Genomic DNA, 8,102 nt, shown 5'->3' with positions numbered 1-8,102 from the left:
ACAGCTGCCAGACAGCAGGCGTGCTGCAAACGCCGGTGCAGACAGCCTTGGTGCTCCTTGAATTCAGGGCACCTATTGCACCCTGCAGGCCACCTGCGAGCAAGCCAGGTGCTTTTCCAGCTGCAAATGGCTGGGGCTGAGGGAAGTGGGATTAGCCATAAATGCCTTCTTCCATGGGTAAATTATTCTTCTACTGGAGACTTCCAGTATGGCTCTGTCTTGACTGTTAACCTCTGCCCCTGGGAGAAGTGGTATGGCGGAGGCCATCACGTTGCTCTGTGTCTTGGCTGCTTCGCCTGCTCGTTCCCAGCAACACTCCAGCCACTACTCACTCTGTTCGAGCATGGTCACTCCACATGAGTTTTCCTGTCCCGCTCTGTTCAGACACTGACCGTGTATGCCCTTTGGGGCCATTCCTGCATCTTGGCATGGGGCTCTGCTGTGTGACCAGCCCTCAGACAAGAACCACAGCTCTGGCCTGGGTGGTTTGCAGGGGGAAGGAGGCTGGCGGGAAAGGATCCAGTGATGGCGGGGTGTGGCCTGCCTGCTGTTTGTCTGCAAAGTGACAGCAGGCAGCAGTGTGGGGTGGGTTGGGAGAGGAAGATGAGTGATAAGGGCTGTGTAACCTGCTGCTGTGTGAGTGAAACTTGATAAGGCCCAGGGCAGCAGAGTCCTGGATGAGGCCCTTCAGGACAGAAATCTTCCCCTCCCTTTCTCCCCGCCCTGAGAGGCAAGCTCCCACCCTGTTCCCCTCCCCCCACACACTTCTCTTAGGAGCACTTGTCCATATGACTTGTACATTGGCTTTTAGGTTAAATACTTGGACACAAACCGTACCTTTCCAGCCTGCTGACAGGCCGTCGGCATCTCAGGAAGCTTTAGGTCAAGGCCAGAATTCTGAATGGGAGAAACACCTGCAGACACGTCTGTTTGAAAACAGTCAAACAGCAGCAAAATGTCACCCTCTGAGGTGGGCAGGAGAGCTCATACCTTGCAAGGACCTGAGCAGTGAAGAGAGTGTGTGTAAGGGAACAACATGACTGTGACCCTCCAAACAGGGGAGGAGAAATGAGAAAAGGGGTATGTGGGTGTGGGTGTGTGTAAAACCATCTTCCTGGTACCTGGCATGCCCAGAGGCACAGCTGGTCACGGCATCCCATCTGGAGCTTGCTGGCACCTGCTTGCCTTGGGTGCCTTGTGTGCTTTGCAGTTGACAAAGGCAGGAGGTGGTGAGCAGAGGTCCTTGGTGACCTCCTTCTCTGCAGCTGGCCCAAAGGTGTCAATGCAGGAGTGTCATTTGCTGGTGGGTCTGAAGGAAACTGGTTGCTGGCAGGAGCTGCTGTTCCTGTGGCCCCCCCTTCCCTGCTACTCAAGACCAAGAACTGCTTCCTGGAGGATCCTGCCAGTTGACTACATTGATGGAGTCCCTCCTCTCTCCTCCCGCCTCCCCAGGGTCTTCCTGTGAAGGGGAGACAGGGAGCAGGAAAACAGTGTTGTCCTGAATGACTGCCAGCTGCCTTCAGTTTCCAATATGCTCCCATGACCTGCTGATGGCTTCCAGAGTATTTGTATGTACAACACCATTGCTATGTCATCAGCGCTATCCGACCGTGTTCAGGGAGGAGAGAGGACTGTGCAGCAGAAGCTCCATGCAGAGGCCATGGGAGGCTGGGCATAAGATGTACAGTTAACCAGGTGCTGGGACCCTAGGGGCAGGCCCTGGGTACGTGCACTCTGCCTTCACTAGCCGCTACGTACCATGTTTCCCCAGGGAATGTTTTTTTAAAGACCTAGCAGTCTTTGCGGTACTACCAGTGATGTATGTCACCTCTCTGTAGCTCTGAGACCAATGCAACAAGTCTCATACACCTCTTCTTCCTCATCTTGCCCACTCCATGCATCTATAGAAAGGCGGTATTTTTGTTCAAGTTGGACACTGAAATACTAATATCAGGAATTACTGCAGTAGGCTGTGGTGGGGAGCAGGCCACAGAGGTGTCGCTGGTTGTGCCTTCACAAAAGTCTTCTGCAAGGTCCAGGCATGGGTATCTGGCATGGTACCAGGGAACATGTTCTCGTCTGGACTTGTCCTCGTGGCAATCCCAGGACTCGGAGATACCCAAGCAGGCATTAGATCCCACCTGATGATCTGTTCAAGACCTTCACAACAGGAGCACATCTCCTGTGCTACCTCCAACGAGCAGTTGCTGAGTTTTCAAAATCACAGCCGCCTTTTTCAAGTCTTCCGTTTTCATTTCTTTTGTTAAATTTAACTAGATGCAGCCAAAAAATTAAGCCTAAAATTTAGAGCAATTTTCTGGATTGCTACAGTCCATAGAGAGAAAGAGGCACTTTCCGGGGGCAGTTTTCATCTAAGGCAGTTATTTTAGTAAGGGAGAGATTGCCTTCTGCTCTCTGGTGACTAGAGGAAGCATGGATGACTAGGTCAGACCAGACACCTAAGTTGCAGTCTGGTGAATTAGGGTGATGAACCTCACCATTACCTCTTTTAATTTAAATATAGGCAGGACCAGCCTTTATATATAATTTCTATCTACTTCTAAAAAAAAAAATAATCTATGTATAGTGAGCCTGCTACTTTAAGCAATGGAAAGATAGGAGATTAGGTCCAATAAGCCCAGAAGTAGCCCCCGGAATTGATGGCATTGAAGTATCAACAATGATTTGTTACAAAAGCACCTTAATTCCAAAGTGTATCTGAGAGCAAACTATAAAAACAAGAAAAAAAAAGTTCATTTTGTTTTTTCCACTCCCAATTTGTAGATAGATATGGAAAATTTAAATCTGGGTCTGCTCTTCTGGTCTGCATGACTTTATGCAGGAGTGTTTGGCTGTGCCTTGGATTACTGGTGGCTTTCTGGTCGTACAGGGAATGCAGGCATGGAAGCACCTGGCAGAGAACATGCTGAAGCTCTGTTTTTGTTTCAGTGGGAACAAGCCCACGGTCTCGCCACTGTAAAGCAGAGGAGAGCAGTGCAAACCTGGGCTGCCTGAGCCCTGAGCAGTGCGGGGAGACGGCTTTGCATCCTACTGCAGCCCCCTCCTCCCAGCTGGCTGCCGCCTGGGCCTGGTGCCTGGGTGCCTGCTGGCACCCACAGCTGGTTCACTCCTGAATGAGGCAAAGGGTTTTGTTTGCTTCCCTGCTATTTTCTTGAGCAGAAGGTGGGCGTAGTCACCCCAAATTTATTTCTCCTGGTTTCTCAGCTCAGCAGAAATTCTTAATTCTCTGCACTATCATGAAGTACCGCGAGACAGTCATTACCTTGCCATGAAAAACAGGCAACTCAGAAGACCTATGTTGTTCAGTGTTTCTGTGCTGATGAATTTGGGCTGGTAAGACAGTAGGATCAAAAAATTGGTCTGCTTTTCTAGAAAGCTCAAATTCTTTTTCTGTTTTCCAGTACAAAAATATCATTTTGCCTTTAGCTGACAAACATATCACATTTGGAGCTAATTTCTGGTTTCATGATGAGGGCATTACAGATTTTCAAGCTCCAGTTTATTTCTCTATTCCTAAGGTATCGTGTGGTCTGCTTACAAATTTCATTGATTCTTGACCTCACAAGTTTGCATGTATCCACATCTGAATTTGAAGCTAGCTAGAAAATCTGCTAAGTAACATTGTCTCCCTGAAGAATATATGAATTCAGCCAACTTGCTAAATTAATGCAGTCGGTGGCATAGTTTTAATGAACGTACACAGACCAGTGTCTGTACCCTTCAGTCTCGTAGCTTTATTAGCTGTAAACCTGTAAACCCTTATTCTGTAAAAATCAGAGTTCCGTGATTGCTCTGATTACACTTTAAGTCTCTAATGTCCCATATCCCTCCTCACCTTTGCATTCTTCACCTTTGGAAATGGGATATTTGAATGAATATTGCTGAAAGGTGAAAGCCAAAGGTTACAAGGAATGCCAAGTAAAACTGAGTAAAGGATTTCTTACAGAGACTCACTGGCAGCATGGTAAAAAACAGAAAACGTAGAGCTGCTTTGGGGACTTGCCCATTCTACTTGGTAAGACCCCACCTCAGTCCTGCTGCTTGGTGCAAACATTTCTCATTAAACAAAGCAGCAGCTTCTAAAGCACACTGAAAGGAAGGGAGCTTACCAGTGGGGACGAATGCCCCTCATGTCTTTTGAAAAGAATCTGTGCTCCTGAAAATGCAATTATGAACCTCCTCCAACAAGCCTGCATCACTGACAGTGACAGGTAGTGGTGATCCAAAAACAAGGAGCAAGGAAACAAAAGCTGAAAAATGCATTCCCTTTCTTATGCCTCAGTTCAGGAAATCCATCACTTCTAATTTGTCTGACACTCCGCACCCATCACCCGGAGTCACAGGCCTGTCCGGCAGAGCACACACTTGGTGGCTTGATTACAGCTTCATGGTCATTGTTTCTGCTGTGACTCACACCTTTCCAGATCCAGTCACTGCTTCTTTAGTGTCACAAAGTGATCTCACTCATAGGTCTCTGACGTAGAGAGCTGAGGCACACAAAAACCAACTGCAGACGTAAGAGCTGTTTCCCTGAGTGCTTGGCAGGCACCTAGTCGCTAGGTGTGCTTGTGGGTCACAGCAACACTGTGACCTACTGCAAAGCTTTGGAGGGAAAGGTAATAGCCTTGATTAGCTCATCATGGCTAACACAACAAATGCAAGGAAGTAAGAAACAGCCCTGTGAGCTCATCTCTCTGTGGCATCATGCACTCAGATCAGGCATCACAGAGGCTTGGTTAGCTGATACACTCTTGGGTACCTTGCCAAACCTTTGAACTTTCGAACCCTTTCTTGTTCCTAACAATAATCTGTCCGAAAGCTGATACTGATGTTTACCAATTTACAGTATAAGAAACACAAAGCATTAGAGAGGTTACTGATCACACTGCTGGCTTTTTGCTTTGCTCCCAGGTGACCACTAACATCGAGTGTGTACAAAAGTACCTTGTAATTGTTGCTTCGCGTGGCTTCCCCACGAACAAATACAGTAATTGTTTTAGGATTTTAAGTGATCCCAGGGTCAAGGAGACATGGTCTATCCAAATGTAGAAGAGAGGAATGTTTGAGACAGTCTTGCTATTCCCTCATCATTGCTACAAGTTAAAATCTGGACATCTTTCTGTGTTTAAGCTGTGATCTCAGATCCAGGCAGACTGCAGAGTGACAGGTTACAGATTAATATCTTGTCCTTCCAGGAGACAGCTTTAAGATTTCACACCACCACATGTCCTCTTCAAAGAATGAGAGAGGCCACTAGTCTCATTTACATCACTCAATACCACTCCGAGAAGGCATCCCTTCAGTTATTATATACCCTAGGACATCAAGCATGATATGAGACTATTCCAACCATTCTATAAATCAACACCAATTAAAGCAAGCTACAGCATGGCTCTCCCCTGGGTAAGTTATGGGTTAAATGCTTTCAAAATTATTAAATACTTTCAAAACTATAAAAGGCTTGCTTTGTACCTTTATATATTTCTACATAGTGGACCAAATACAGCTGTCACGTAAGTACTTGCAAGTGCTGCCGTAACTGGTGCCGCTTTCTCTTGCGCCAACGGCTGAGTTTGGGCCAGTTATCCCCACACAATAGTTTCACTTAATGAGAAAGACATGACCCAGATTTCAGACGAAATGAATAAGCTGAGAATTCCCACGCTTGTTGCCATAGTTACTTGAAACCTAGTGTTAAAAAAGGTGGAAAGAGAGGGAGGAGGAGAAAAAGTAGGAAAAGAAGAGAGCAATAGCATAGTCAGGGTTAGGCCATGTGATAGAGAGAGGTGATGATCTTGAAGGAGCAGGACCTTAGTGATGACACTCAGAGCAGGTTATCCAGGAAGCTAATATTTCTATTTTGCTATTGGGTTGACTCTATGGACACTGGTTATTTATAAGCGGTTACCACAGTGACTAAATGCAATGCACTGGCAGCCATTATATCAGCAAAAGCAGAAAGGAGTTGGGTGGGGAGAAACAGACTTCTACACAATTTATTTAATAAAGAAATTGCCTCATTTTAAAACACCAGACTGCTTGCTTTTCCACTTTACAAAGAGAGCGAAACTTGCAGCAATGTCTTATTCAATCGGAATAAACTTTTTATCCTCTGCCTAAGATGACAGCAGAAATACTCCAGCTCTTTAGAAGCAGAACTGCAGGCATATTTCATTAGACGGTCAGCACTGTTCTTCCCCCAAGTGCAGACAGGATCAAAGTATCCTGTGAGACACAGCCTGAAAACCTAAGAGAGCTGGTAACTGTGCTTGTGAATCTTTCCTGTTACCATTTTATATTGCCGGTAGTCTGTCACGTTAGCATGAAGAAACAGGCCTTATTCATGAAGGGCTTTGTGCCCTTACCAACAAACATATCACACTAGTAGGTTTTTTATTCTTCTTCTCTATCTCCTCTTTTTATTCCTGCTCCTCTTGACTTACTTCACTTTCTTATAACTGCCATGTAAAGTAATAATGTGTCTGCACCTATGGCAGTGTAAGACTGCCAGTTCATGTACACTGGAAACACATACAGTTGAAGTAACTACATTCAATAATTTGATGTCCTACGTATTAGTTGGATCATCATACATTCATATGAGAGCTCAGGGAAGGCACTGGAGTAGCTGGAACTTCTCTATCCTAATCTGGGATTGAATTTTCTAAATGCTTTACTTTGATGTCAAAACCTGTCTTGGTCCCAAGGAGCAAACTCTCCCCTTCTTGCTGCCTTCTCTCAGTCTGTAAACTTATTGAGACTTTTTTTTTTTAAATCCCTTTTTTCCCCTCAGTTCTCTACATTGCTGTCCTTGCTTAGATGGCACCATTGTCCTTTGTACAGAGAACAAAAGATAGTTCTCCACAGCATTGTGGGTTATGTTTTACTGAGAATGTGTTTTCTTGAAGAGCTGGCAGGCTGCAGTTGCAGTACCGTGGCTAAGAGTTTTCTGCTGCTTTTAGAGTAGGGAAAGCTCCCTTCTTCATGCAGCAAGTCATAGAAGCAAAATGAAAAAGAAGAATATACTATACATAGCAGCAGTAGCTGAAGTGGTTATATAACATGAGACAGTTGTGGGAGCTTGAACAAAGTTCACTACAGGTAGCTGTTTATTACAGCTTATTAAAGAAGCCTGGCAAGTAATTTCTTCTCTTCTGACCCCGCAGTGATGGTTATTGCTTTCTGCTCATTTATCACAGTGCTACCAGATGACCTCCACATTTGAATCATAAATCAGCAAGCTTCCAGATTGAGGACACTTAATCTTGCAACACCAAAGAGAAGAGGCTATTTTCATGCTGTAGTAAGTTACAGTCAAAGTCTTCCCTTGAAGAGGTGAGTCAAGAAATCTCAAGCTCAAATTGGGGAGAAGAGGGGAATGAAAAACAGACTGAGCACTTAGCTGCTACTGTCTCCCACTTGAATTCCTAAGGGTGTCGCATTCCTTAGCGGCACTTGCTCAGAAAGGTGAGAAATTCTTTTCTGTCTGAAAACATGAAAGACAACAGCAGCTGACACTGCAGCAAGACAGAAAAGACCATGGGATGCCCAATCTTACTGTGGTGGAACAGGAGCAGTTCACACAGGAGAGTGCATGTGATCAGAGCAGCACAGGTTTCTAGTGGCAGGACATATCCTAGAGTTGAAAAGTTACTAGGATTAAAGCAAGAAGCGAAATTAAAACCAATTAGCTATTCCAGAGTAATAGCATGTAGTGACAAGCCCTATAATCTTTTAAATCAAATGCAAATACTGAGCTCTAAGTTTGGATTACTCTTAATCAGTGAAGCTGGCATGGCTCCATTCTCTTTCCAGTGCTACCTGAGGTGGGGTGCAGGGGGTGTGCGTGCGCGCAGGGAGAGAGGAAGCCTATTAAGGTATTGAGACTCAGTATCAAAATTTCCACAGTCTCTTTAAAAAATGTTCTCTTTTTGGATTACCCCAGACAGCACCATCCCAAAATGGCCATATTCCAACATGTCTCAGTATTTTGCGAGAGAAGAGGGTAAAGATTAACCATACAATTACATACTGCAATAATTCCTCCTTTCTCCTTCTTAAGTTCTTCCCTCACACACACT

Source organism: Chroicocephalus ridibundus, chromosome 3 (assembly GCF_963924245.1).
Source record: "Chroicocephalus ridibundus chromosome 3, bChrRid1.1, whole genome shotgun sequence".
NCBI lineage: Eukaryota > Metazoa > Chordata > Aves > Charadriiformes > Laridae > Chroicocephalus > Chroicocephalus ridibundus.
This window is presented reverse-complemented; position numbering follows the sequence as displayed.